At 40.5% G+C, this 27,590-nt stretch overlaps 1 long non-coding RNA gene across 1 annotated transcript in view; it reads right to left on the reverse strand.

Annotated features, from left to right (window-relative positions):
* Nucleotides 1–15,891: 15,891 nt before the first annotated feature.
* LOC117961519 overlaps nt 15,892–27,590 on the reverse strand; it is a 21,499-nt gene continuing 9,800 nt past the window's right edge. The window contains exons 2-3 of the long non-coding RNA XR_004660422.1: nt 22,977–22,982; nt 15,892–15,903 (exon numbers count right to left, since the gene is read on the reverse strand). This is a non-coding gene — a long non-coding RNA (uncharacterized LOC117961519). The remainder of the gene's footprint in view (nt 15,904–22,976; nt 22,983–27,590) is intronic.

Raw genomic sequence — 27,590 nt, forward strand, 5'->3', positions numbered from 1 at the left:
ATCTGATGGAAGCGCGGAGATCAATAAAACAATCTCTGTGTCTAATCAGACTCGAATCTTTGTCCCAAGTTATGTTAGTTATCTCCTGGTTACGAGATATATGCTCTAATACACTCACTTTCAACTTTATCATCTTTGTGCATCGCATATTTTGAAAAGGAACTTGGTGAGACCTTGCTATATATAAGCCCTATATGTCCCGAGCTAAGAGAGAGGAAGGGAGAGGTAGAAAGAGAAAGATTGGATCTCGTTTTTCTGACAATCTGCTACTACAAAGGCTGTATCGCTCCTCTGTCCTTAGATTGCAATCTTTCATGGGACGGAAGAGAATACTGTAGAGATAGAACACACTTATGTTTTATCAAGCTGTGGAGGGTGTCTAATGGAGCAGCATGCAATAAAGATTATTCCAGCACTCAGATAAATTTGTCCATAAAAAAAGGGAAATCATCAATGTAAATCTCATTACCGCCAATCTAAAGGTGGCTTTGCTTTTGCTAAAACAAATATGCGACAGGTTACTTCCACTATTATTATCTTATTCACCATTTGATTAAAGCAATATATGTGCTGTATATGATCTGGACTAACAATAAAAACCCACTATACTTCACAAGATCAAACAAACTTACATGTGAAAATCATTTGATTTAACTCCTTTGAGAGCACAGACTAAACACTGCCTACAGGAATAGATCCTTTCTATGTCCAAGAAGAAGGCTCATGCCGCACTGTGTAGATGGCACAGAAGAATTTTTTCCTACAGTGGTGGTTAATTTGTTGCTGTTTGTTCACTGCACCTTATTAGCTGGAGGCAAATGTCAAGAAATCATACAAGCCTGGAAAATTAATATTTAAGGACTCTCATTTATTAGCTATTGTCCTGGGAAATGCATGCTGCTGCTCATGCCATACTCCACTATCTCCATGTGCACGCACACATCTCCATGACATCAACCTACAACAAGACCACAATGAAAATTCTTATTTTTTTGTGTTATCCTTGATGTTCTTTCAATTGTGCAGGTACAATGGTGCTGCATCTATATGTAAGTCTTTTAAAAATAGATATTCAAAAGACAAAAAAAAATCCTTCACAATTTGACTAGAAACAGGTGCAGAAATGGAATTTCACACTACTTTCTCTGTCTTGCTTGTGCTGTGTAAAACCAATTGTACTCCTTGTGTGTATGGTGTGTGGTTCCATTTGCAGGGTGACTTAATATTTTCTGCCAGCAGAGTGCCTTCAGGGGGCCTGTGAATCCAGTTGTACTCACCTCCCTCATTTGCCAGGGACTTTTAAAAGAATATGAGACGTCTTGCACCAACTGTGGCTCCTTCTTCCCTTTCAGCGTATTTTCTCCATCGCTCTCATCCTGTGTGCCAGAGAGGTCCACCAGACTCATTAGCGCCCGCCTCTGTGTTTCATGCCGTGTTCCCCCCAAAGGCATTACCAGCACCATTAGCCAAGGCAGTAGTAAGATTTCAAATGGCCTGTGCAGACAGATGCCTTCCAAACCAAAGTGTGCTCCTTTCTTTAATTAGCATTTTCAAACATCAATATATTTTCCCCTGGCCTCCCAGGACCAAAACTCTGCCGAATTAATTATTAACAGCCTTGCTGTCTTCCACTTTCATTTTCTCCCACCTCCTCCTTCGTCCTTTGAAAGCAGTCATGGTTTCCAAGTTTGTGCCTCTAGTTGGGTGTTTGAATGCAGGGTGGACATTCAGTGACTGCTCTCTCCCCCGGGTATGCTTTAATAGCACATATTTTGTGTATAAATGAATGTCGGTGTGTGAGGCTTTGCTGCCCACTGGACAGTTTGTAATTATGTTTGCATTTCCTTCTTTAATGTATTGTCTACTGGCATATTTTGGCATTCATTTTTGCTGTTTCCTAAGCAAGACAGGAACACAATTACCTTCAGAATTCCCCCAGGTGGAGAACAGAGGGTAATATCTTTTTCTCTCTGTCATAAAAGAAAGAAATAGCGAGAGCACAGACTTTTAAAGGATTGGTTTGGAGGGACAATATGGTTTAAGAGATAAAGTTTAAAAAAGGAGCGAGATAACCCTTTTCATCTTTTGGCTTAGGCTCAAATAACCACGGCCCATCAGGACTCTCCATGGTAACCACTCTGGCGGGAGCTCAAACACAGAACCTCTTTATATAAGCCAACACATGCACATGCACACCTCAACTCAAGGTACCAATGACAGCTCATCAGCAGAGAGTCTACTCTATAATGCTTAATCGTTTGTTAGAAATTAATACCTCGCAATGGTTCAATTGTAGACAGGACATTTGACGGTGGTTAATGATAATAACGTTAGAAACACTTATAGAGCTAAACCGAAAAAAAAACTGCTGGAAGACTTTGCAGTCTAGTGTTGGGTATTGTTTGGGGTTTCCGGTACTATAACGATGCTTTTAAAATGATGTCGGTGCCTAAAGGGTGCCTGAAGAGCATATAATATAATTGTTATACTTAATCGTCCCAGTGATGGAATCCTCTACAGTGAAATACAATCACACTTCACACCGCTTACGTAAGCAATGCTGCTTAACGTCAGCATTTTAACCATTGTGTTTAATCCAGCTACTAGCTAACGGTAATGGAGCAACCAATCCAGAGACGACAGGCACAAAAATGAGGTACTGAAACTGTAGTTCCTATTCGGTCTTGTTACTACCGTTTATGTTGGAACCGGTGCCCTATTGGTACCATGTTTTGGTACCCAACCCTAGCGCAGTCAAAAAATATATAACTATTCAAACTGGAAACTGGCTAAACACAGAAAATGTGACATTGCTTCAAGTGGTTTTGAGACAAATTTGAGTCTTATATAGCAGAAACGTTTCCCCAGTGAAACTTAGTGAAACTGAACGAAATGAGTGATAATTAATAATAATTAAAGCACCCATTGTATGCTTTTTTTCAGGTTCATTATTGTATTTTGATGTTGTACCAAAATAGGTTTACATGGTTTGATTTTCAAAAAACACCATATTTTTGTTTTACTGCACATTGCTGCACATCCTGTTTTCACCCTGTGTGTTTAGGTCTCTGTTTAGCAACAGAGTGAGGCCTTTCACTTCTATTCTATCTTTGTTGGGAGGCACACATGCACAGAAACCAGGTAAGAGCACATCAGCTAGCTAGCTGTTTCTACAACAGTAGTAGGCTACAAAGCAGGATTAGCTGGGAGACTACTTCTAAACAAGGGACACTTGTAGAATACCTGCATAACAGGGACATGGAAGTAGTTCTTTTCTAGATTATGGTGACCTAGTGTGTGTTGTAGCAATGTTTTGCCATTAAGAATGAGCTAGCATGCCAGCGCTAACATGCTAAGGTTTGCCACGTCTTGGCTAGTGACATAGAAAGCCATGTAGATTTTGAAAAGCTCAACCGGAGACTGAAGGCAGGACACATTCAATTCAATTCAATTCAATATTATTTATAGTATCAATTCATAACAAGAGTTATCTCAAGACACTATACAAATAGACCACACTCCAGAATTTACAAGGATCTAACAGTTCTAGTAGTCTCCTCCAGAGCAAGCAACAGTGCGACAGTGGCGAGGAAAAACTTCCTTTTAGGCAGAAACCTCGGTCAGACCCAGGCTCTTGGTAGGCGGTGTCTGACGGGCCGGTTGGGGTTGGAATGAAGAGTGGCAACAACAAAAATAGAAAAAATTAGTAGTCTGTAGCAGTTCTTTGTAGTAGTTCATGGCATAGCAGGACGCTGTGCGGCATTACAAGGCACAGCAGGACGTAGCAGGGCACTGCAGTGTAGCAGTTGAACATGGCATCACAGAACATGGAGCGGGACCAAGGCGACAGAAACCTGTATCTCACTCAAAACAGCATGGATAGTTTTTTCTTAAATCTTTATTTATTTATATTTATTTATGCGTGTGGAAGGACCAGAGACACAAACATTTTTCATAATAAGGGGACTTTAAAGAAATGTGTTGAGTGCTTTGTTTTCTGTTAACTTTGAAATTAGAAGTTAGAAGTTTTAATAACCAATACAGTTAAACTGTAAGCCTTTTCTTCTTTTTAAATATGCTTGCCTGTTGCCAATATTTTTAGCGATCCAAAACAAAATGTTACCGTACGTGCCATAATGCTTATGTAACACTGCATACTAGAGATGTTAAGTCTCAGATTTTTAACACATATCCTGGTAGTCAGTGACCGATTTGTAGGGGAGGAAAGATGCCAATCAGCGTTTCAAGAAAACTGCTGTCATTTTCTATTAGATCTAATGTGATCCCAGCAACACTAATCCCCTCCCAGAGTCCATAAACAGGAGGTGTCGAGTTTGAAAGTCAAGGGTTTTTACCAGGCATGGGGGGTTAATCTGAGACGCCATCAAGTTGCATTGTGGGAAAGGGAGGAATTGGGGGGTTTTGGAGCTGCAACAGGACAATCTGTCTCTCGCAAGTCCCCAAAGTGCTATTAAGGTGAACTACTACAGTAAATCCTTTAAACTCCATCATGTACAGGATACCTTCATCTGCTGATGAAGACCATGTGTTATGATCAAAAGCTCCAGTTCAGCTCCTGAATGCTCAAAGTGGTAAGATTAGAAACAACAAGGAAATAAATCGTGATCACATTGAATTCTTTGTTAACTTTGATTATAATATTCTTTTCTTACCGCCTCTTTGCATTATGATATAAATAAATGCTTCTCTTTTGCTGTCTGTGAAGGTTTAATTGCACCAATGAGGTTGTTTTATCTTCCAAAGAGCTGCTACGCTGATATGAAATGTTTGCATACCGAATGTCCAATCTGTCTGCCTTCTCCAGTCCAGAATGTGAGAATCGAGGCAGCCTCATCTTGCACTGCAGAGGCCTCTACTGCGACTCAAGATCAACATGCCATCCTGCATAAGGCGGCTTAAGAAGCTGACACATAGCCTATATGTAATCATGTGGGTTAAACTCACTCAGCCAACATTTGAATGTGTTTTATGTATTAATTTAAGGGTGAAAATCACCATCACTAAACCCACCAGACTCCATTGAAATAGTCACTACTTGTATCATCGTAAAACACAAATAGCATTATACGCAATTCCCTTCACTTAAAATCTATATCTTTCATAAAAATACCCATCGGGGAATGGTAAGGTGGTTGTCGGTCTCTAAATGTTGTAACTTTTGTGAGCGCACCTCTCTCTCTCTGTGCACTGAGCTCCACTGGATCTTCTGAGAACAGTGACGCTGTTATCAATCGAGCATTGATTGGTCAGTAGGCAGTGCTTTTATATCGGTTGACGTAAGCAAATAAGCAGCTCCCAAACAGGTTAGGTCTAGGTGTTCACCATTGTGATTTAACCTGGTAACAAGTGCTCCATCATCATGTTACACGAAACCCTCCACTGAACCTGAAATTACCTTGTTAACGCCAAATCTTGCTTCGTAGTTCAGGCTTGTGGTCTGCTCTCCTCAATTTGATCCATATTATTGTAACACCCTCAGGGCAAGCTGTTGCTTTGAACCAACACAGGTCCTACAAAGTTGCCTGAACATGCTCACCAAGATATAAAGCCATAATCGGATCAATGTGTAAACATCGAAGGTAACATACTGTACAAATGAAATGAATGCAATGCAAGCAGGCAGCTGACAATATCCTTTGTCTCGAGCAGGTGGGGAAACAGATGTTAAAGAAGCACAAGAGCAGACAAACAAAGAGGAAACAGGAGAGCTATCTATGCAAATGCATTTCATCAAAGTTAACCTGTAATAACCCATATCAACACGATTATGCCAAAAGTGTTTGCGGAACCACTTTGAGCACCACATTTAAACTCTTTGATATGTCAATGTTTTCAATTATAAATCACCTCTGCACACCCCTGATCGTCCTTGATTTCTATTGTTCATTTATGTTCAAAGCATGCGCACGCACGCACGCGTGCACACAAACACACACACACACACACACACACACACACACACACACACACACACACACACACACACAGACACACATTGCTTTAGATTATTTTGAGTGATACTATCCTAGTGGAAGCAGTTCAAGCTGCTTTATGCACAAACACACAGGCATTGGCTAATGGGCTAGATGGTCATATGTATCTTAACGTCCTCACTGCAGGCTGCCAAAGATTCAAAATGCATACTAAAACAAATCAAACACATAACTTAAATGACATACAACACAACTTGGTTTTCTTTTTTATGTGTGCATTTAATGTGGCACAATTAAATGAAAAACACATGTTAAGGACAATCAGCGTTTTGACTCGAATAACTAGGAACTAAATGTGTTCCTCGTTTCCTCTGGTCATCAGGTTTAGTTCTGTGTTCCATAAAAGGTTCTTGGTTCCCTCGGGAAGTTTGTTTTAATGGAAACAACCTAAATCAAAAAAAAAAAAAACTAAGCATTCAGTTATTAAAGCAAAAAAGCAAAATAATTGTCATTTCAGAAATGGTTTTCATTTAATTATGAAACATTGATTATGTACTGTATGTCAAAAGGACATACAATTATTTCCACTTCATTAGCACTTTATTTCTTTGCGTGCTTAGTTTTGATTCAGGCATTTTAAATCTTCCACAGCAGCAAGTCTTAAATGCAAAAGGATACATTATGCTTTAAACTGGTATTAGGTCTTTTTTTCTTCGGAATAATACAATCTTTAATCCCTGCTTGCCTGGCTGAGGAACTGAAGCTTTGCAACAAGGCGTCTTTCTTGGATATTTCCTACCGTCTGGATATATTTTTTGAAAAGCTAGTTTGAATAAATTGAACTGTAAAGTGTTTCGTACTGTAAGTTCTTCGATCAGCTGTGACTTGGAGTATTAGCATATGCATTGGATGGGAATAGGCTTGGAGAGAATGCTGCTTTTGTGCGGACTCTCATGCCTTTAGCCTAAAAGCTGAGCAGAGCTTTGTCATTCAAATCCTCCTGAGAGAGCAAAATGTGAAATAATACGAAGGTGGGAGAGGAAATACTTGCTAATTTACATTTACCTCGAACTGACCTTCAGTAAACCAGTAGCCTGTAAAGAACCTGAGTGTTTCTCCAAGAGAGTGCTCCATAAAACGGTGTCTTTTTTTAGTTTGTTAGCCTTAAAGTGACACACTAAACAGGTTTTATTTGACCGAATCTCATTGATTCTTTCCCTACGTGTTCAATTTAATCTCAAAGAGAAACAAATACTTGTTTTGGATCCTTCAGTCCATCTTTACTTCCTTCATCCTAACAGTTAAAAATAAAACAAAGCTATTTGATCAAATTAAAATTTGTTCAAAGATTACAGGACCACCTGTAGCACACTCCTTTCAGGAAGCTCACAATAGTAGTATGATCAGACTGGCCAGGAATATTTTGAGAATCGGCTTCTGTCTTCAAACACTTTAGATGCTTTAGAGTTCATGCTTTTAATCGCATCAGACTTAATAATGCTTTCAGACATCAACCAAACCCTTTTGTTCAACCAGCTACATTAAATCCAGTGCAATATTTTATTTGGGATGAAAGTCTCCAAGACCTTGTTGGTGTGTATGTCTTTTTCCTGTGACACATGTATGTATGTGTTTTGCTTCCTTACGTGGGTGTTTATGTCATTTGTGGCAATGTTTCATGTATGTCTTTTGATGTTATTCATCCTATGTATGTCTGTATGTATGTTTATGTCCTTTTTTATAAGATCCACCCAGGGATGCAAAAAGAATTTCAGCCCTGGCTGACAATAAAGTTGTATTGTATCGTATATCAGTAAATATAAACATCAACATCAAATGGGGCTGTTTTCGATTTAATGCCCTTGAAAATAAGATGATGCAGAGACATTTGTGATGGGCTTTCCATCATCTCCATGCACATACGACCATCTGTAAATCCATCATGTTTTCCGTGCTGTGCTCTTTTCACAGGTGCTGTCATGTGAGCCCTTTTGACATTTGCTTTGGATTGGGTAGCCATCTGTGAATGTGATGAGCTTTTCCCTGTGTTGCCGTGCTACTCATATGAACCATGTGTGGTGCCCAGGGTTGTTTACAATGCAGCCCCCGATCTCTTTTATGTCCTCCTGTCGTTCCCTCTCTGCCTATGTTTTTGTGTCTCTCAGCTTCAATTTTTCATGTGTTATGAAAAACTCCCATGACTCTAACGGTTCTTCTAGTGTGCATAATTGCACAATTAGTACAACATTTGGCACAGGTCTGGGACCAGGCTAAAAGTCTGATTGGGATAGACAGGACCGGTGATGGTGACTTTTCAATTCATCCTGTCCTCCAAAAACAAAGCCCAAGCCCCAATCTCAATGAGGAGATTGGCAGGAACACAGGAATGCAATCAAAGACATATAATGTTGGATAGTCTGCTACTATGATGAGGCAACCCTGTCTCTTAAAGAGAAAACATGTAACATCCATCCATCCATCCATCTTCATCTGTTTATCTGGTGTCGTGTCGTGAGCTGTGTAAAATTTCCGTTTTAAAATTAAAACGACTAGACCTACAGTATGTCATATAATTTTGTTGCGTTGTGTACTTTCACTATCCTACATTTTTCCAACAATATTTAAAGGACACCTATCATGCTTTTCTGTATATTGTGTTATATATATATAATGTTGCAATGTAAAATGCTCACATTAACCGTGGCCAAAGCTTCAAATAATGAGGCAAACAAATGAATAAAAAATCCCTGTTAGCTAAAACCACAGATTAACCCTGTTCTGAATGCTCTGATTTTTCTACTCTGTTTTCTATATAAGGTAATCTGCTCCGGGCAATCTACAGCAGTGTTTACGGGACATCCACTGCTACATGTAGCAACATGCTATTGCCAGGGAAACTTGTGATCTTGGTTGCTGATGTTGTTAATATCTCCGCAATTTTGGATCACAGTCAGGCTGGAACATGACCGCTTGTGTAGGTTTTGGTATATAAACTCCTTATTTGTGATTTTTAACAAACACTGCTGCTACATACTCAGTTACTGCTAACTACATGTGCTAGGCTACTGGGCTGCACACCCATATGCTCTACTGATTGGTTAAGCAAGTCTGTATTTACAAAGTTTCATTTCCGGGATTGGTCAGGTGCCGCCGCAAATTCCGCCGAATGTTTCTTATGTCGGCCGGATGTGCATCACCCTCCTTTTTCTATGTGCTGGCATTCTAAACTCCGGTGGATTCACAAAGACTATGGTAAACTGCTCCTCAGATCTCTGCAGGGTAAATCCCGACAGCTTGCTAGACTATCTGTCCAATCTCAATTTTATGATGACGACTAAAACAACCTTTGAACGTACACATGTTCCACCAAAACAAGTTCCTAATAAACCAGAGAATTTTTTGACTCCCATCCCGGAGTGCTGTGTGGACCAGCCAGACCCTCCTCCGCAGCGCTGTGGAGGAAAATCTGGCAATGCGAGGCTAGTTAAGGCAAAACAGAACAAATTAATCCTTCTACCAAAATGATCTGCTACCATGATGAACATGATGTCAGACCGAATTAAATCAAACAATTAAAACAAACACAATGGCAATTGGTTCTGATTATCAGGTTAGGTGTGATGCATCACGCAACCAATTTGGGGCTACTGTGCTCTAGACATTCATTCACTCCTCTGCATGTTTGGTCCCCTCAGCTTTATCAAAAAGCTCTGATACTCTACAAGAGGATAATAATCAGCCTGCAGACTAAACCTTAAACAGACAAGCTGCTCTGGGAGAATGGGAGAGTTGCTGTAGTTATACAGGATGCAAAAATGCATACGGCAGTTTTGTAAGTGACAGGCAATGGAAAGTGGTACTTATGTGTCATATTGTTGAAGAGATTGCTGGCCAAGCATTGTCTACTAGAAGTAGACATACTACTAGAAGATGACAGAAGAGCATGCAGTAGACAGGACAATATGTTTCTGTTTGTGCGTTGCAGACAATAGGAAAGTGCAGGGCATGCTGCTGATGATAAAAATCATGTAAAACAATCTCAACAATGTGCTTTGTTGCTGGGAAAAAGTGTATTTAAAAAGTTGCTGATAAATTGATTTATCATGTAATTTATCTTTACTCTGTCACATTGACACATTGTGGACAGTTTGTGAGGATTCAGAGCTAAGCAAGTTGAGACTTTGGCCAGAATGCATTTCACCTGCAAGGTAGAGAGTTCAAAGACATCAGAGATTGGCAGTAGGACATTTTATTTGACAGTTTTGTGAATGTTTTGATAGAATAAGCACGGCAGCAAAGTTTACGCAAGCCATGTAAACAAAGCTGCTCAGCCTCTTGAATTTTTCGGCAGACGCGTGTCCTCTGGTAATGCATTGCAGTCAAATTTATGCGGAAATCAAAGATGTTTTTCAACCGCAACCAAATTCATCTATCTAAACTGAACTGAGCTTTGATGCCAGCTTGAATTGGACAAACATGGCAGTGAAAAAGTAATTGATTATTTCCTGGGTTTTACAAGAGGGCCGCTTGGAACTGAGAGTGAAAGTGTGACTTTGTCTCTTTATCTCTACTTATTTCAACATTCTGTCGAGTTTCTTTGAACGACGCTGGCTGTGAAGGTAATCTGTGCGTGTACGCTGCAGCTTGCAGCCAGACAAGGTGTTTCCTTTGATACGCTGTGGATGAGGAACTTTTGGCTTACAGGCATTTCCTTCAGCAAGGAACATTACATAACGCCAAAAAAAGACACAGCGCTCATTTTTTGTTTGAGGTTGGCCAGGTTCTTTCAACATCTTACATCTAACAACAGTTAAAACAGTATGTGAAAAACACATGTGATAAGGAACAAAGAGCCCACTAATTTCAGAATCTGCTTCTTTTTTGCATGAAAAAATAAATAATTTGAGTCATTACGTGACATTCGGGCTCATTTGGAAATGCTTTCTTGTTTGATTTTTTTTAAATTAAATTTGTTTGTAAAAAAATGAAAGAGAGAAAAATAACCATCAATACATGTTTGACCACTTGCAAACATTTGTGAATTGGGATTGTTTTTAAATTGGATGCACATTCTAGGCATTCAGTCATGAAATGTCTAAATCACCCTGTATAAGACCAATCCTTAGTACTGGGTGCAAGCCATCTACCTGAGCAAAAAAGGGCAATAATGATAAAAAACTGTCAGTGAGTGAGCATGCACAATACCAAGAGTCTTTCAATAATATTGAGGGGTTAATGTATAAGTGTTAAAGTCAATGTATAAGTGAAGCCATCTAGATGGCTACATTTTAGTTCAAAAACCGCATACCCTCCATGTTAGCTGATACGACATTTTCTGACAAAAAAAAATCACGTCAAATTACACATGTCCAATAATTTTGTCCCCAAAGATGGATTCTGTCATTTTAGGGATAGCAGCTTCACTGCCCGAGGTTGAGAGTCACTTGGCTACACCTTGAGTATATCGCAATGATGTCATGCAGTTTAGGATAGGTTGATTAAAGACATTATTGGATTTTTTTTCTTTGGCCTTCATAACACAACGGTTGTTGATGACTTGGTAGTGCGTCTCCCTCACTCTTCCACACGTCATCTGGTTATAGGCATCCAAATCTTTGTAGAATTTAGGGTCTGCAGCTGTGTATGGGCTCGGAGACAATACAAGCTAGTTAACTAGCTATGTCAGGATGTGCAACTAAAGGAAGAATCACCGGGTTGTCATGGATCCAAGAAGAGAGAGACAACTCGTAGAGATCTGCACCGCCAAGACACTATAATTTCTCGAAATATTGCGCCTTTTCTTGTGGTCCAAGGCCTTCCCTACATGCCTTTGCATCTCTGATGCTTTTCTGTTGTTTAGACATGGCTACATTCACCTAAAGCATCCAAGTGCACAATACTCCACTGTTCTCCATTTAGTTGTTTACACAAAGTGCCTCCAATAAGGCCGTGCATCCGGGTTACTGCCAAGAACGTCACGTCAGTGAAAACCCTCTACATATCATCATCTAAAAGCCAGCAAACCACCAGGATGTTTTTGAATTACCCAAACTAAACTTTTTGAAATTGGTATGAAAACTGGCGATTATAAAGTACAACACAGTCGGACTGTGTTATGGGTCAGCTGTTTTTTCTCCGTCCTGTGAGTTAGTTCTTTTCCCTTTTCCCCTGTGTTTCAATCTGTTGTGTTGTCTTTGCTTGCCGTGGCAGGAGGCGCGGCTTGAGGTTCTAGGTTAACGGGCGTGGCCATTTACTTCCGCACAGCATCTACACAGCTGCAGCTCATTCCACGACTCACCTATGCAGTACATCCAACCAGGCTGTTCACCTCATCAGTGCCAGATTGTTAAACTGCTTATGTGGTAACTTTGTGTAACTCCGTGTTTTCCGCCAGTGTTCTTGTGAATTCCTCGTGCCTGGTTTAATTGTGTTTTCCTGTGTACAGATCCCGCATTGTAACTGCTGCTTCCCTGCTACTTCCGCATGTGACCTGCTCTGCTGCCTCCCCGCTGGGACCTGTTGAGCCGCGGCTCTGTTGCTATCTGCAGTGCTGCTGACTTCTACGTGGTATAGCGCGTCTACCACTCTATTGGATTTCCTCAGCAAGTCTAGACTGGACTCTCTCAGCCTGTCGGCCTTCGAGTCTCAGTACTGCCTGGATTCCTCTCTGCCTAACTCAAGCTTCCTTTCCATCTTGAAGCTACTGTCCAAATCTCCATCCTTGCCTATTCACTGACCGTCTGTTCAATTAACATTTCTAACTGCTATCTGCCTCTGTGTGTGTGTGTGTGTGTCTCAGTGTTTTGGGGTTAAACCATTTTCTGCTCAGCCAATTGTTTAAATTCTATACATTTTCAGGTTTATAACTGTTTTTAGAGGATTTATCAGAATAGTTTTTTTTTTAAATATTTTGTACTGCAGCTCCTTTTCACCCTGTGTTGAGCTCTCTGTTTTAGCTACAGAGTGAGGCATCACAATTCTGTTCAATCTTTGGGAGTCGCACGTGTGCAGGAGCTAAGACTAGAACACCAGTCATTAGCAGAGTATGAGGGCATGCCACTCTAGCAGCTAGGCGAGCATTATAATGTGTTACAAAGTAATGCACGTTTGTCTCTGAAGTAAAGGCTGGACTACAATAGAGCTGTTTGGAGCAGTTTGTGAACAGTGTTTTCTGTTGGAGATGGTAAGTGCCTTTGGGGTGGACATTGGGCTTTTTCCCTTTATGAACCATGCACAAATATATTTTCCAGACTACAAGTTGCTCCGGAGTATGAATTGCATTGGTCAAAAAATGTGTAATGAAGAGGAAAAAAACTAATTGGACGGGACTGTCATTTATTTAACCAAATCTAAGACCAAGAACCAACATTTACACAGACCAACAGGCTGAATATGGTAGGTGTTCGGTATGTTAACAGTAACACATTAAGTTATTTAACTACACAACAGCACACAGAACAACTACCAGGACATGGAGTCGTAACTGCACCATTGACCAGCCTCTCCCAATAGCCCGTTGTTCAAGCATCCATCCGTGAACCCGTTCCTCCAGCTCTGGCCATCTTGCTTTCAGCCTGCGATTAGCATGCTTTTTCTTCATTTCAGTAAGAGTGACCTTTTCCCCAGTCCCTCACAAGTTTCTGACTGACTCCAAACTTTCTTTCTGCCGCTTGATCGCTGTTTTCGGCTGCATATTTTTCTACCTGCAGTTTGTGATGCAGAATAGGCTTTTCTTTTGGGGTGCATTATGTTTGTGTTCAGTCTTTTTCAGTTGTCTTTAGGAGCAGCATATACAGTTGTCACAAGCCTAGAGCGCCCTCTCGTAGCTGTAGACGGTAATGTCAGTATGAATTAACAATTAAAAAGATGTTAAATTATGTGTATTTTCATATATAAGTCGCACCTGACGATAAATTGCAGGACCAGTCAAACTATGAAAATAGTGTGACTTGTAGCCCGGAAAATACGGTTAAACAAAGGAAAGGGAAAAAGCCAAAAAGCATAATATAAGTTGAAATAATTTATTTGGTATCTATCAGAAGTATATATCTCAAAATCATTGTGTGTATCAGCGTACTGGAGAAGTAGTCCCCACCAAAAATGTCTGTCCTCCCTACAACCATTTAGCAAAGAGAGTAGGAAAATATTGATGACTCTGACAAAAGCTTGTATTATGCTTGTATGCACATTTCGAGTTATTTGTCAACCCGGGTGGTCTTCTCATTGGGAGATGGAGCAAGAGCCTCCTGTTGTTGTCAATTGACACAAATTCCTTTTGAGTTACAAAGTGGACCAATATCAATATTCATACTCAGTATATTTTCCCACAGACCAACAAGTTTGTTATACAGAAATATACAATTTTAATATCTCAGTGGGACATCAATTTTGTTCCCTACCATTTACACAAGATAAAGTAAATTGAATAACACACAACACAGTGCACACTATTGCAGCTTCACACACTCGGCTCTGAAAGTTTGACTATGAAGTCTAAAGTAACAGAAGTCTCGTAACTCTGAGATGCCCGTACAGTGCATCTGCAGTGCTAACAAAAGTCTCACTTCCCTCTCTATTAGCACCATGACATCATCTTATAACTACACTGCGAATGTGTAGCGGAATACGCACTCTACTTAATTAATGGAATTGCAAAGGCCGCTCACTTGGACGCTTGCTTTTCAGCCTTTTTTTTATTACCGGCTTCAGTAAATTAATTGGGTGAATCCCTCATTCCCTTTAGCTGGCATCAGAGACAGTCAAACAGAGATAAAAAAAAAACTTGGATCTTACAAACCTAAAAGATGTCTGATGCCGCAACAGAAGGGGTGATTAAAAAGGTGCAGAATTGGTTTTAATTCTTTTCCTTTTCTCACTAGTCGTACATCTTGCGTATTTGGATTTCTTTTGATAAAAAAGGCCTTTCATTGGGCTTTACAAGAGTAAAACATTTTCTGATGATCTGATGAGGATCTCTTTTTTTTCTTTTTTAAGTTGTGCACCCACCGTTAAAAGACCAATCCCACAGTATATCCTTAGCCCTCCATTGAAGCAGCTAGGAGTACAGAGGGCACACAAGGGCACCCTGACAGCAGGTGTTGAGGGGGGAACACAGTTTTTTGAGAAGAGTAAATTTCTCACTTGGGTTCCTGTTTGATTCAAAACAGCTTTTCTTTTCTTAAAACAAAGCCCGTAATTAGAGGCCCAGGCTGGCCGCTGCTCGATAGAATATACTGTGCAATCAGCCAGGCTTAATGTTCTCCAGAAGACAGAGATCAACCTGCAATATATCAGGACAGCTTATTCAGGCAGGGACACCATATCAGGCGTCAGATCAGAGGGTTCAATAATGGCTTCATCTGAGCCTCCCGGAATTAAATGCTGGGAAATGGAGAGAAAATCGAGCCCTTTAAACTTTGAGGGCGCACGTGACCTGGAAGATTCCTTTTTGAAAAGGGCCAACAGAATGACAGGTATGAACTAATACACAGGCCTGAGCAATTTAGCCCAAACTAATTCCAGCTCTTGAGTTCCAATCTCTTGTCTCTCAAGTGCTTCTGATATTTTACATTCTGATGCTGCACACAAGAGGCGTTAGAGAGGGAAAGAGAGAGAGGAAGAGACCATGTTTTTGAAGGAAAAATCAACCAACTGGCAGTTTAAGTTAGACAATTTTTTCAAATATTTTCATAAATAAAAAACTCAACTGACAGGGTACATGAAATATCTCACCTGTCCACATCTGCCCTTACCCAAAGTCCATCCCCTTCTTATCATACCCTTGTCCCCACCTGGCCAGCCACGCAAAAAAGGAAAACATGTAGGACGGGTGTGAAGAAAATAAGTCATAATATGGACAGTATCTATATCGCTCTTCTGTGATTAATCACCATCCTCCATGGACATTTATTTTCTGTTTTCTACACAAAATAATAATTTAAGAATAAAGCTTTATCTAAAGTTCCCATGGCATGAAAATTTCACTTTATGAGTTTTTTTTAACATTAATATGAGTTCCCCCAGCCTGCCTATGGTCCCCCAGTGGCTAGAAATAATGATAGGTGTAAACGGAGCCCTGGGTATCCTGTTCTGCCTTTGAGAAAATGAAAGCTCAGAGGGGCCGATCTGGCCCCTTATGAGGTCATAATGACAAAGCTTATCTAGTTTGAGCGTTCGCCCCATGTTGGCTGAGTCGTCCAGCCGCACAGGGTTTAAATCCGACCTGCTGCCCTTTGCTGTGTGTCATCCCCCGTCTCTCTCGACCCCCTTTCAGTCTATCCACTATCACTATAATAAAGGGAAAAAGCCCCCCCAAAAAATCTTAAAAAAGTACTTTGCAAAAGTCAGTATAGTCAAGTTCTGACATTTTAGGGGAGATAAACATTAGAAAAACAACAGTTTGACTATAACAGCAGCTAATTTTAGGAAGCCAGAGAAAAACACATAACATGTAAAAAGAAAACTTTGGATTACAGAGAGGTGCATTTCTCCTCTTTTGGTAAACTCTAACCACCATCGCTTATCTCCAGCCCCTTTGCCAAACTAACACAAATGGGACCAGTCTATCAACTAAGCCCAGAGAGACCAAACGCCATCAAACTCTTGGTAAGACAGTGAACAAGCAGACCCTTCAAAGAAACACAGCGTTGATTGGGTTTTTTATTAAGTAATGTAACAACCTATTTTGAAATTGTAAATCACTGCACGTTTAAAAAAAAATACACATTACTGTAATGTGCTTTTTAGCCCGCTTAAAGCTAATGTATCGTGGAGTGTAGTAAAGTAATGTAAAAGTAGTGTAATACATAAAAATCCAGAGAAATTAATATAGTAATACAACTAATTACTCTCAAATGAGAGTAACTAATAATCTATAATGTATTACATTTTGGAAGTAACTTGCCCAATACTGATGTTATTTGTAAGTCATATTTTGCCAACACAATACAACTTCAAATTAAAGAAAAAACTCATACCATATTATAAATACGCAAACAAAAGCTACAGCTGCCTTACAGGGTCCTTAACCTTGATAAGAAAGTTTTCATTCTTAAGGTAGGATTGTAGTGAGAAGTATGCCATATTTTCATCTCTGATCCTGTACATTCATGTCTGAGGCCGAGCAGCTGTGAGAATGTGAGAAAAAATATCTGTCCAACAGTGTAAACATTTGAAATTCAAGGAACAAAGTTGCGTGTGCGTTATCTGTCTAGACGTATCCGGGCTAGTGGAATGGAGCCAAGTTACTCAACGTGAGAGATCAAAGTTGTAGTCAGGCGTGCGCGGAATGGAAGTCGAAGTGGGTAGTTACTGAGACTCAGGATTTGCGTCCATCAACGTAAGCCTTGGCTGCCTTTGTTCTACATAGAACTCAGTAAACACAGCAATTTCACTTCTCCAGTGTGTAGAGCTCATATTTGATTCATATCCACAACATATTATTTCATCTATGATGTCTTTCCCCGCCTGTGGAACTAAGAGGGCGAAGCTTACGGAGAGCTTGTCCTGGATAATCAAATCCTTATCTTTCGAGAGGAAACATGGTACTGTCTTAAAGGGACATGGTGCAAAGAACAAGCAAGGCAGCTTTACTTTTATAACCCTTGCCTTTTGTCTTTTTGTCTTTTTGTTTTTTTTCAGTCCTTTCCAGTTTTGGTTATTATAGATACGCCCTGTCCGACTGTCTGACCGATTGCCAGCATCACAGCAAGGCTTTATTTCCCCCTATCCCTCCCTTTCTCTCTCTATTTCTCATCACCAGGCCTCATTCTTCCCTGCTTTTGCACCCTCTTTTCTCTCAGCACACAAGCGCAGCAGCCATCCCGTTCCAACCTGCTGTCCGCTTGACAGAGCATGGGAGAGATGATGGAAAAGCACTTTGCCCAGGCATTTGAAAGACTTTTTTTGAGTAGAGGGAGCGGCCTCCTTAAAAACTCCTTCTGCAATATAGAAACCGGCAGCAGGGTCAGAAGAAATCCAAACTGAAGGAGGCATCCAATAACGAGCGTGTGAATTTAAAACACCTTTTCTCGAGGCGATTCTTCTCTACTTTCTTTCAAGGTGCAGGGGAAAAAAAGGGGGGCAAACAAATTACACACATTAATTCTACTCTGCTAGGCTCAGGGAATCCAAGCCTACTGTGTGGGATGGAAAAAGTTGAGTGAAAAAAAAGAAAAAAAAAGCACAGCCTGCCTGACTAAATGATGGTGTTGGGATTATTGGGGACCACCAGTTCAGTGAAGCAGAAAATGGGAATGTGCTTGTGAGGGCCCACCAGTCTACTTGAGGAGTAACCGCTGGCTCCCTGAGAGACAGACGGGGGCAACCTCTGTGAAATGTTCAGCCAAATAAAATCTGTCCCATACTGCACCGAAGTGTCTAATTGTACCTAATTGGAATTCAGCATTTCAGGACCTTATTGAATTGAGTTCATTACAATTTGAAACTATTTTAAAGGACTTAATTTAGGATGGGGGGAAATGACTCAATCACTATGGGACCATAATCAAACTTTAGTATCTGCTATTGATTCATTCCAGCAGTGCAGCCTGTGTTTGCTTTTGTGTTCTTACCCAGAATTCTGTTTTTAGGATTTATGAGAGGTGGAAGCTATTCCAATAATGTCTTTAAAAATCTGAATCATTTATACATTTATTCTGTTGTTCTTTCAAAATTGTCATTTCTTCTTACGTTGACTATGTTGTTATGTTACATAACACATTCTGACTGAAATTGTACATAAATTGCTGGGTTTCTTTTTTTCGAAAAGCAATGCCCCCTCCACTATTTTCTGTGTTTTCTTTGCACCATCCCCTTGACACCAAAGAAATAACTATTGGAACTCCCTACCCACAAAGTGTATTGTAGCACACATTGTTGCCATTAATAACTAAAAGACTTGTAAGATTTGTACTCCAATAAAAACATAACACATTAATGGAATAAAAGTTTTCACAACCACAAATAGGCACATTTGAAGTGGAAATAACAAAATGCCCTGTTTCCCAATTATTCTATGTATCCTTTACTTTTTTACCAAGAGCTCACTTAGTCACTTCATATGTTCTTGCACTGCCAGACGTTCTTCCACAGCACTGACAAGGAGGGTCTGGCTAGTCCACAGAGCATTCTTGGGATGGGAGAAAAACCTGCTCTGGTTTGTCAGCATTTTTTTAAACAGATCACAAATGCCTTGGCCGGCGCTAAGCATTGGACGAAGCAACGGTGCTTCTGCAAAATAGCCATGTTTTTGGTGGAACACGAGTACATTGAAAAGTTGTTTTAGTCATGCAAAAGAAAACTCTGATTGGACAGATAGTCTAGCTAGCTGTCTGGATTTTTTCTAAGCTGTGAACTTTGCACGTAATTTTGTACTACAGTGTACTGTGGGATGACAAATAGAGAAATCTTGAATCTTGAATCTTAATATGACACCTGTATTTAAATCTTTGCTACTTTACTCACTATAGTACTGTTCCAGCCCATATAGACTATCCTCCCTCCAGCAAGAAAGTTAATTTAAAAATCAACTCACTCTTCCTTGTAACAATTTAAATACGGTACCTTAGTCTTAAACAATAAAACTTCAATTATTCCTGTAAAAAAATGGCCATTGAAGTTTGATTTGACAGGATAATATATTTCAAAGAGATAAATTGAATTTTATATATATTCTCAATAAATCTTGAGACACTTAACAGATAGAGTAGGTCTAGACCACAGTCTTTAACCTTTTATTTAAAGATTTTTTGGGGGGGCTTTACCCTCTATTTTAGTGGATAGACACGAAAGGGGAAGAGAGACAGGGGTTGACACACAGTAAAGTGTCGTAGGCCGGACCCGAACCCGGGATGCCGCAAGACCCAGCCAACATGGGGCGAACCCTCCCACTGGGCGAGCCAGAGGCCGCCCTACACCCAATAATTTATAAAGTCCCAACAATTCCCCCAAGAGCAAGCATGGAGCGACAGTGCGACAGTGTGCAGTAGGTAGAAAAAAAACCTTTTAGGAAGAAACCTCGGCCAGACCCAGGCTCTTGGTAGGCCCAGCACAATAACTTCAGTTTGACATCAAAAATGTGTAGGTCATCCATGATTTTAAATCTTTAATGCATGCTAAGATTTAGAAAATGCAAGTTTAGCTAACTGACTGATTTCAAATGGTTTGATTGAAGAGATACAGAAAAAAAATAGATAACCCATATATGAATTTGTGAATCAATACTATAGATCATGTTAGATTACAAACTTTTTTTACTGGCAGCCCATGTTACAAATTCCAGTGATCGCTACATATAAAAAACAGCGCAAGCAAGTATTGCATTAATTACTCTTGAGCATATGGAAAAATCAATCTAGGCTATTTTCCACAAACCGTGTCTCTGCTACCTCGGGGCTGGCTGAGGCTGCAGCAGTTTGGACAGAAAGCGCGAGTGTCCAGTGTGATGGCCGCTGGCCCCAAAAAGCCCCCAAAGTGATTTCCGTTGCCTTTTGGAGGCAGAGGATGAAGGTGCTCCTCAGTTGCATCAGCCAACCATAGAGACAATAATGTGTTGTCTGGAATACAGATGTTCTCTCTGTTGATGCCTCCAGGCTACGCTGGCTTGTCCCAACAGCAAAACAGAAGTGCAGCCAACTTTTTCTTTCTGTCAACTTCCGAATCCTGCCTGACTTGAATCCCTTAGTGCTTCACACAACCTCAAAGAGCTGTGTGCAATTACTGATTATCACATGAAGCCAATCACCACTAATGCCTGGTCTAACATGTAGTCTGTTCAATATGTTAAAAACCTGAGCCTGCTCAAGATGTTAATTCCTGGACTTCTCTAAATGACTTCATGAGACTTAACGTCTTAACGACAGGGTTGGAAACTATTTCAAAGATACACTTTTTCATACATACCTATTGTTTGAAATGGTCTTCACAGCCCAACAGCAATAACTTACTCATGGGCTTCCATGAGTCCATCATCTGTAATTGCTGTAATCCGGTGAAAACAGAAATTCATCAATCATTGTCTTGCAGGCTGCTTGAAAAGAACCAGGGAAATGCCTCCTTGCCTAGTCTTGCTTTGGCAAATCTTCCTTCACAGCGCTGTGGAGGAGGGTCTGGCTGGTCCACAAAGCATTCCAGCATAGCTCTGGTTTATTGGCATTTCTTTAAACCAATCACAGTCGCCATGGGTGGCACTAAACGCCGGACAGAGCCATGGTTCCTCTTCAAAAGTTTTACAAAGTACACACAATCTATACTTTTGATGATAAGAACAGCAGCCCAGTATATGTCCCTGGAAACCTTTGAACATTCCCAGTTGAGATTTCTTGTCCAACAAAGCGTAGGGAATTAATCCAAGTCTCCAGAAAGACACACAGACTGAAGAGGATGGGGAAGCAGAAGCAGAAGCGGGGGGAAAGACTTGGAGCCGGAACAGGCTTCACCTAGCTCCACACAAACCTGCCATGCCCAGCTTCTTTCTTGTCAACGTCTGCTCTCTCGTCAACAAGATGGCCGAGATGAGAATCCGGACTACCAATCACAGATGGGACAGGCTGTCATGATAATAGCTGAGACATGGCTACATGAGAACATCCTGAGTACAGCTGTGGAGCAGGCCGCAGTGTTTACAGATCAGCCGCACACTACAGTTACCGTCATGGAGAGACATTGTGGTGCAGACATGGAATTCCTGCTGCTTAAATACAGACTGTTTACCCAAGGAGTTCACCACTGTGTTTGTGGGTGCTGAATGTCCACCCACAAGCTAATGCTAAGTTAGCCATGAAAAATCTATCAGTACATCAGCACCAGGTCAAGCGGGCTCAATCGGAAGGCACCTGGACCTGACGGGCTCCCAGGGCGTGCACTAAAGGTATTTGCTCACCAGCTTGCAGCTGTTTTGACCAACATGTTCAACAGGTCAGTGAAGGCGGTCACAATTCCTACCTGACTAAAGACTGCTACCACATTCCTGTTACAAAACAGTCAACTGTTAATGTCTGAATGATTACCGACCAATAGTATTAACACTATTCACAAGGAAATGTCTTGAAAGATTGGTACTGAACAGAATCAAGGCCTTCATTCCAGGTAACCTGGACCAATACCAATTTTCCTACAATGCCAACACATGCACTGATGACGCCATCTCACTAGCACTTCACACTTCCCTCACTCACTTGGAGAACCCCAATCCCTATGTCAGGATGCTATTTGCTGACTTTGGTTCAACGCCATCAACTCCAACAAGCTAGTCAACAACCTGCTGTCACGTGGCCTGGACTCTCACCTCTGTCGGTGGATTGAGACCCCCAGTATGTCAGACCTGGAAATCTCACCTCCTCCCCCACCGTTCTCAACACTGGCATTCCCCAGGGCTGTGTTCACAGCCCGCTCCTCTACTCTCTATTCACTCATGACTCTTCTCCTATTCATGACTCCTTATTCAAATTTGCAGATGACATAGGTGTGGTGGGGTTGGTAACCAACAATAAGGAGACCGCCTACAGGGAGGGGTTACAATCACTGGTGCAGCACAGACAACTTAATGCATAACACAAAGACAACAAAAGAAATCAAAATTGACTTTAGGAAACGTAAAAACAAGAGCCACAACAGTCTTGTGATACATTGAGAGGAGGTGGAACAGGTCCCAAGTTTCAGATACCTATGTGTGCATCTAGCAGAGGATCTTCCCTGGAGAGTGAACACCAAGTGATAGGGGAAAAGGCTCAGCAGGAACTCTTTTTCCTGCTAACCCTAAGATGCACCAGGCTTCCGCAGAAACTCCTCACAAAGTTTTACAGATGCACAATAAAGAGTGTCCTGGCATACGAACAGTGTGGTTTGTCAGCTACACCACTGAGTAGAGAAAAAACCTACAGTGGGTAAATAAAACAGCCCATAGAATCAGTGGTGCCCCTCTCTCAAGTCTTGAGGACATACAGTATACTCCAGTAGGCTGCGGAGAAGAGCAACAAGCATTAGAGCGGACCCAACACACCCTGGCCATATCGTTTTTGATACCCTACCCTCAGGCAGGCTCAGGGTCATGACGGCGTAGACAAACCACATAAGAAATAGTTTTTTTTCCGGGGCTATAATCAAAATGCTTAAACAGGGGTGGGCAATTCATTTTCTCAAGGGGTCATATGAGAAACAGGGACTGTTGTGGCAAGCCAGACCAATAGGCTAATCTCAATTCTGTGCAATAGTAATTCTATCTCTTTATGAAAAGCATTTAAAGGTCTCTGGTAAGCTGCGACTGGTGTCACAAACACAAACAAGTGAAGCAGATTTAGTACAAATCAGAATTATGTCACTATTTAATCAACATCCAGGGATGCAATTGTGACCAATATGTGCAGATTTTCTTGCAATTTTTCAAAGAACAGCATTCAATTAACTTTACAAAGTGCTATTACTACTTCTTTTGTAGTATAACTACACAACTAGCGTTTTTATTTTTTATTTCTTCGAACATGAAAAAGTGAAGCAGACATAGTACATAATGCCAACATCATGTCACTAGTTTGCATGTTATGTGCTAATAGGCCCTTGCCTTTCAGTTTGGTGTTTAGTTCGTTCATTAGTGCAGTCACACCAACAGCAAATGCAAGATCAGCCACCCAGTTTACTTCTGAGAGCTCTGGGATGTCTTTGCCTTTCATATATCAAAACATGGTTCAGTTTTAGCACTGACTTACACAACACTTGCTGATGCAATGCAAACATACCAATTTCCGTTCTGAGTTAATTTCAGTCAATTTATCTTGCATCCGCTTCAGAATATTTGGACAACCATTGGTTGCAACACATGCCAGTTTTAAGTCCCATTTATCATCATTGACCGCATTATTGCTGCCAGATCCTACGTTATCTCAAAGTCCTTCATTATCCAACGTACAAAGTACCTGGGTTGTGTGGTGAACATCACAGCTTTCGTCCAGAGCCTAGGAAAAAAGTTTGTCTGCTTTGCAGCTGAATCTCCAGGTTTCCTGCAATGTACTCAATCCTTCTCGTTACCGTTTGCCTGGAAAGCAGAACGGTTTCAAATGCATCTTTTCCTCTAGGCATATTTGTGCAGCAGAGTCTACCAAACACTCTTTAATAAACTCTTACTTACTGTTTTTTGGTGATCTTTTGGGAGATCACAGAGCTGGTCTTGGCTGCTGTATCCCTGGATGTGCAACGCTTGGTAAAAAAACCTTGTTTAACTAGCAAATCTTCAGATGTCCATGCCCGCTCTGCATTATAATCCTTTAACACAGCGATCTGTTCTCCGCAAACTAAGCCCACGGCTTTACCTTTGACTTCAGTAAATAAATACTTAGAAGTCCAATTTTGGTTAAAAACTTGGTACTCTGTATCGATCTCTCTTTCTTTCCCATGAGCTGGGAAAACAGCTCATTCACATCCATGTGCTCGGGCCATATAATAACCAGGCCTGCCTTAAAGGCTAAGCTAAGCTGGTATTGAACCATACCGTGTTGATAATGTACTGTTTTTTTAGCATGGTTTTAATACTTTATTTTTCTTATACTCCTTATGTAACTAGTTATTGTTGCTGCCTTTTTTCTTTCTTATTTATGCTGCTAACTACTCACTTAGATTGATGTAATCTTCAATTTGTTATGTAGTGCATGTATATGTGCAACGATCTACTTAAAATAGCCTCGGGAAGGAACTTGTATTTATGGAACAGATGTACTTTCAAAAGTACAGAAAAAGTCTGATTGGACAGATAGTCTAGCTAGCTGTCTGGATTTACTGTACCGTGCACAGTCAACCATAGTCCTCATAAATTGAAAATTCCAACACAAAGAAAGTTGAAGGTAACAGACATCCGGTCGAAAAAGTGACATTTGCCGGAATTTCTGACGGCAATCCCAAAAGTGAAACGTTGGGGATATAGAGTCTGTAAGTCTACTGGAGAATGGAGGAGAAAACTCAGAAAAAGTTGCCACTGCCGCGGTTACTTGCGCTACCTGCCCCCTGTTAAAAAGGCAAGGAAAAGAAAGACTGAAGCTCTGCTCTGAGGCGGCGATGCAGCAGTGCTTGTGCACGTCTGTGTTTGGGGGAGCTCGCGGGGCAAGGGTGGGGTTAGACGGATCCCCGAGGAGATGCTACTTTCAAATCTTGACATTTACATGGTACGCAAGCATTGCAGTCAAAGCCTTTGCTCCTAGGCCTTCAACACCTTCAACGGCCCATCAGTTCATACTTTCTCTTCCCCCTAAACCTGGAATACGTAACAGCAGGATCTTAAACTGATCCCACTAGGTGATTTTAAACAAATTTTAAGGGTAGTGGAAAAACATATCTTCAGAATCCTGTTCTTGGTTTTAGTGCTTTAGTGTTTTAAGTCTACTTAGCACTTTTGTTTAAATATTGTAAGTAATACATATTGTGTATACTTTTGTAATCTGATTGTTTGTCTGTAACTGATTTTGTGTATTGTCGCTCTTGAGAATAAGACCCTGGGCCCCATTTTAACAATCTAAGAGAACGGCGTGAAGCACATGCTGCAGGTGCATTTAGGGGGCCCAAATCCACTTTTGCTAGTTTGACGGAAGAAAAAAAGGGTCCGTGCGCTAGGCGCATGGTTGAGAAGGGTTGTACTTAGTGTCTTCAATAATTCATGGGTGTGTTCTTTGGGTGTAACATGCAAAAAACCAATCAGAATGTCATCTCCCATTCCCTTTAAAAGCCAGGCGCGTTTGTATTTTGGCACATTGCTATTATGATGGTGGATTTGCACTGTGATATTTTTTATTTTAAATCTTTTGTGTTGTGTATGCTGCTGCTCTTCCCTGTGTCTGTGTAACAAGCATAGTGTGCACGTGTTGTGCACGAGTCTAGGCGTGTTTTACTGATGCGCTGTTGAAATTCAATGAAATGTTGTCCTATTAACTTTAGACCAGGTATTTGTTGGTCGATGGCACGATCACTTTCTGCTGCCTCAAGATAGCAATAATCATCATTCAATCAATCATTGCTATTTGTGTCACCTCTGCACCAGGTGCAAGATAGGACCCCCTGTGTCTCAATGACATTACCTGTACAGTATAAATAGAGGTTAAATAAAAAAACAATAAAAATAAAAATCTGCCTTTAAAAAGCACATTTTTATAGGAGATTTTGAACAAAGATGATTGTATCTTAATGCATAAATGCAGTCAGTGAAATACAAAATCTGATTTGCGGTACATTCTTCAGCAGCTAAAGCTAGGGATTGATTTAAATTAAACTGTTACTGTATCAAGTTTGTTTAGGATTGATTAAACTGACATACTGTAAAAAGGATAGAGGTTTTAAAATTGGGACATTGTGTGTGCTGTACGACCATTTTAAAGGCTGAATGCTAAAGCTAAAGCTATGTACAGACATACACATTTAACGTGTTACCTATAGTCTTCTTAGATATAAGAAATTGACCTGACATTAAAAAGGAATAATGGTCCTTTAACCCTTTTACATTTGCATTTGAAATGGTCTGCCAAGTATGTCTTTTAAACATAAAAATTCAGCACAATCAAAGCTAAAAGGTTGTGTAAGTCAATAAACCATAATATTAAAAAAAGTATTTAAATTGTGGCATAAAAAAGAAGGTCAGTGTTTGTGTTTTAAACACACATAACTAAATAAACACACATACATAATGATCCAAAAGATTTAAAAATGTAGAAACTAAGTAACCCAAAACCATTTTTTAATTTTTTTTTAATGTTTTATATATACACTTCTATTATTTTATTTTATTCATTTGCAATAGAATGATGTCACATGGTTTTGCACCGGACACAGTGTGTAACTTGATAGTGTGAATGACTGCTCTAGCTATTTTGTTTTATATTTTAGATTATTTTATACTGGATAATGTAAACAACAATTTCCATTCTTTAAGGGTTAAGAACTTAAGAAATTATTACTTTTATTTGGATTTTACAGTTTACAGATTGTACAGTGCCTTTTTACCAGCTCACTTAAATAATGAATGATCTCTCCCCATTTCATATTGATTATCCAATCAAAGCCCAGTTTTCTTTATTTATCTACTTAAGATAACATTGTGACACATTTTATCTACATACTGTAGATACAACATGTAGTTTTTTCAGTATGTAAATTCAGTAGTCATACCAACGTAATTTGCATTTGTTATTCCATGTTAAAATACATCTGATGATGCAGATGAATTGGTGAGCCAATAACATCCTCACACCAGGAGGCCTTTATGATCATACTGAAACCAGAATCAGACCTTCAGGCGCAGAGGCACACATTCAATTGCCACTGTCTCTGGGCTCTGACCCCAGATCAGCTTTCATAAAAGCCGCTGTGTGAGTTCTGAAATTCAGAGGCTCAGGTGAGCTGATCCTGGGCCAGCGCTTGCGGCGCTGCCTCTGTAATGAGGCACGGTGGGAGGCGAATGATGAGCCGTTTCTCCAGTGAAGGGCCCCGCTGAGGTTACAGAAGCAGCGAATGGCGGGTAATCAACAAGTCCAGCCAGAGGCAGTGTCATGCTCGCTGGATTACTCAATCCACTTTTGTTATCTTCTCATAATGCCGCTCCACCACTTTACTCAGACACTCACTGCTTAGCAACACACAAGGGAGGATGTCGGGGGGGGGGGGGGG

This window comes from Etheostoma cragini, chromosome 18, assembly GCF_013103735.1.
Source record: "Etheostoma cragini isolate CJK2018 chromosome 18, CSU_Ecrag_1.0, whole genome shotgun sequence".
Classification (NCBI taxonomy): domain Eukaryota; kingdom Metazoa; phylum Chordata; class Actinopteri; order Perciformes; family Percidae; genus Etheostoma; species Etheostoma cragini.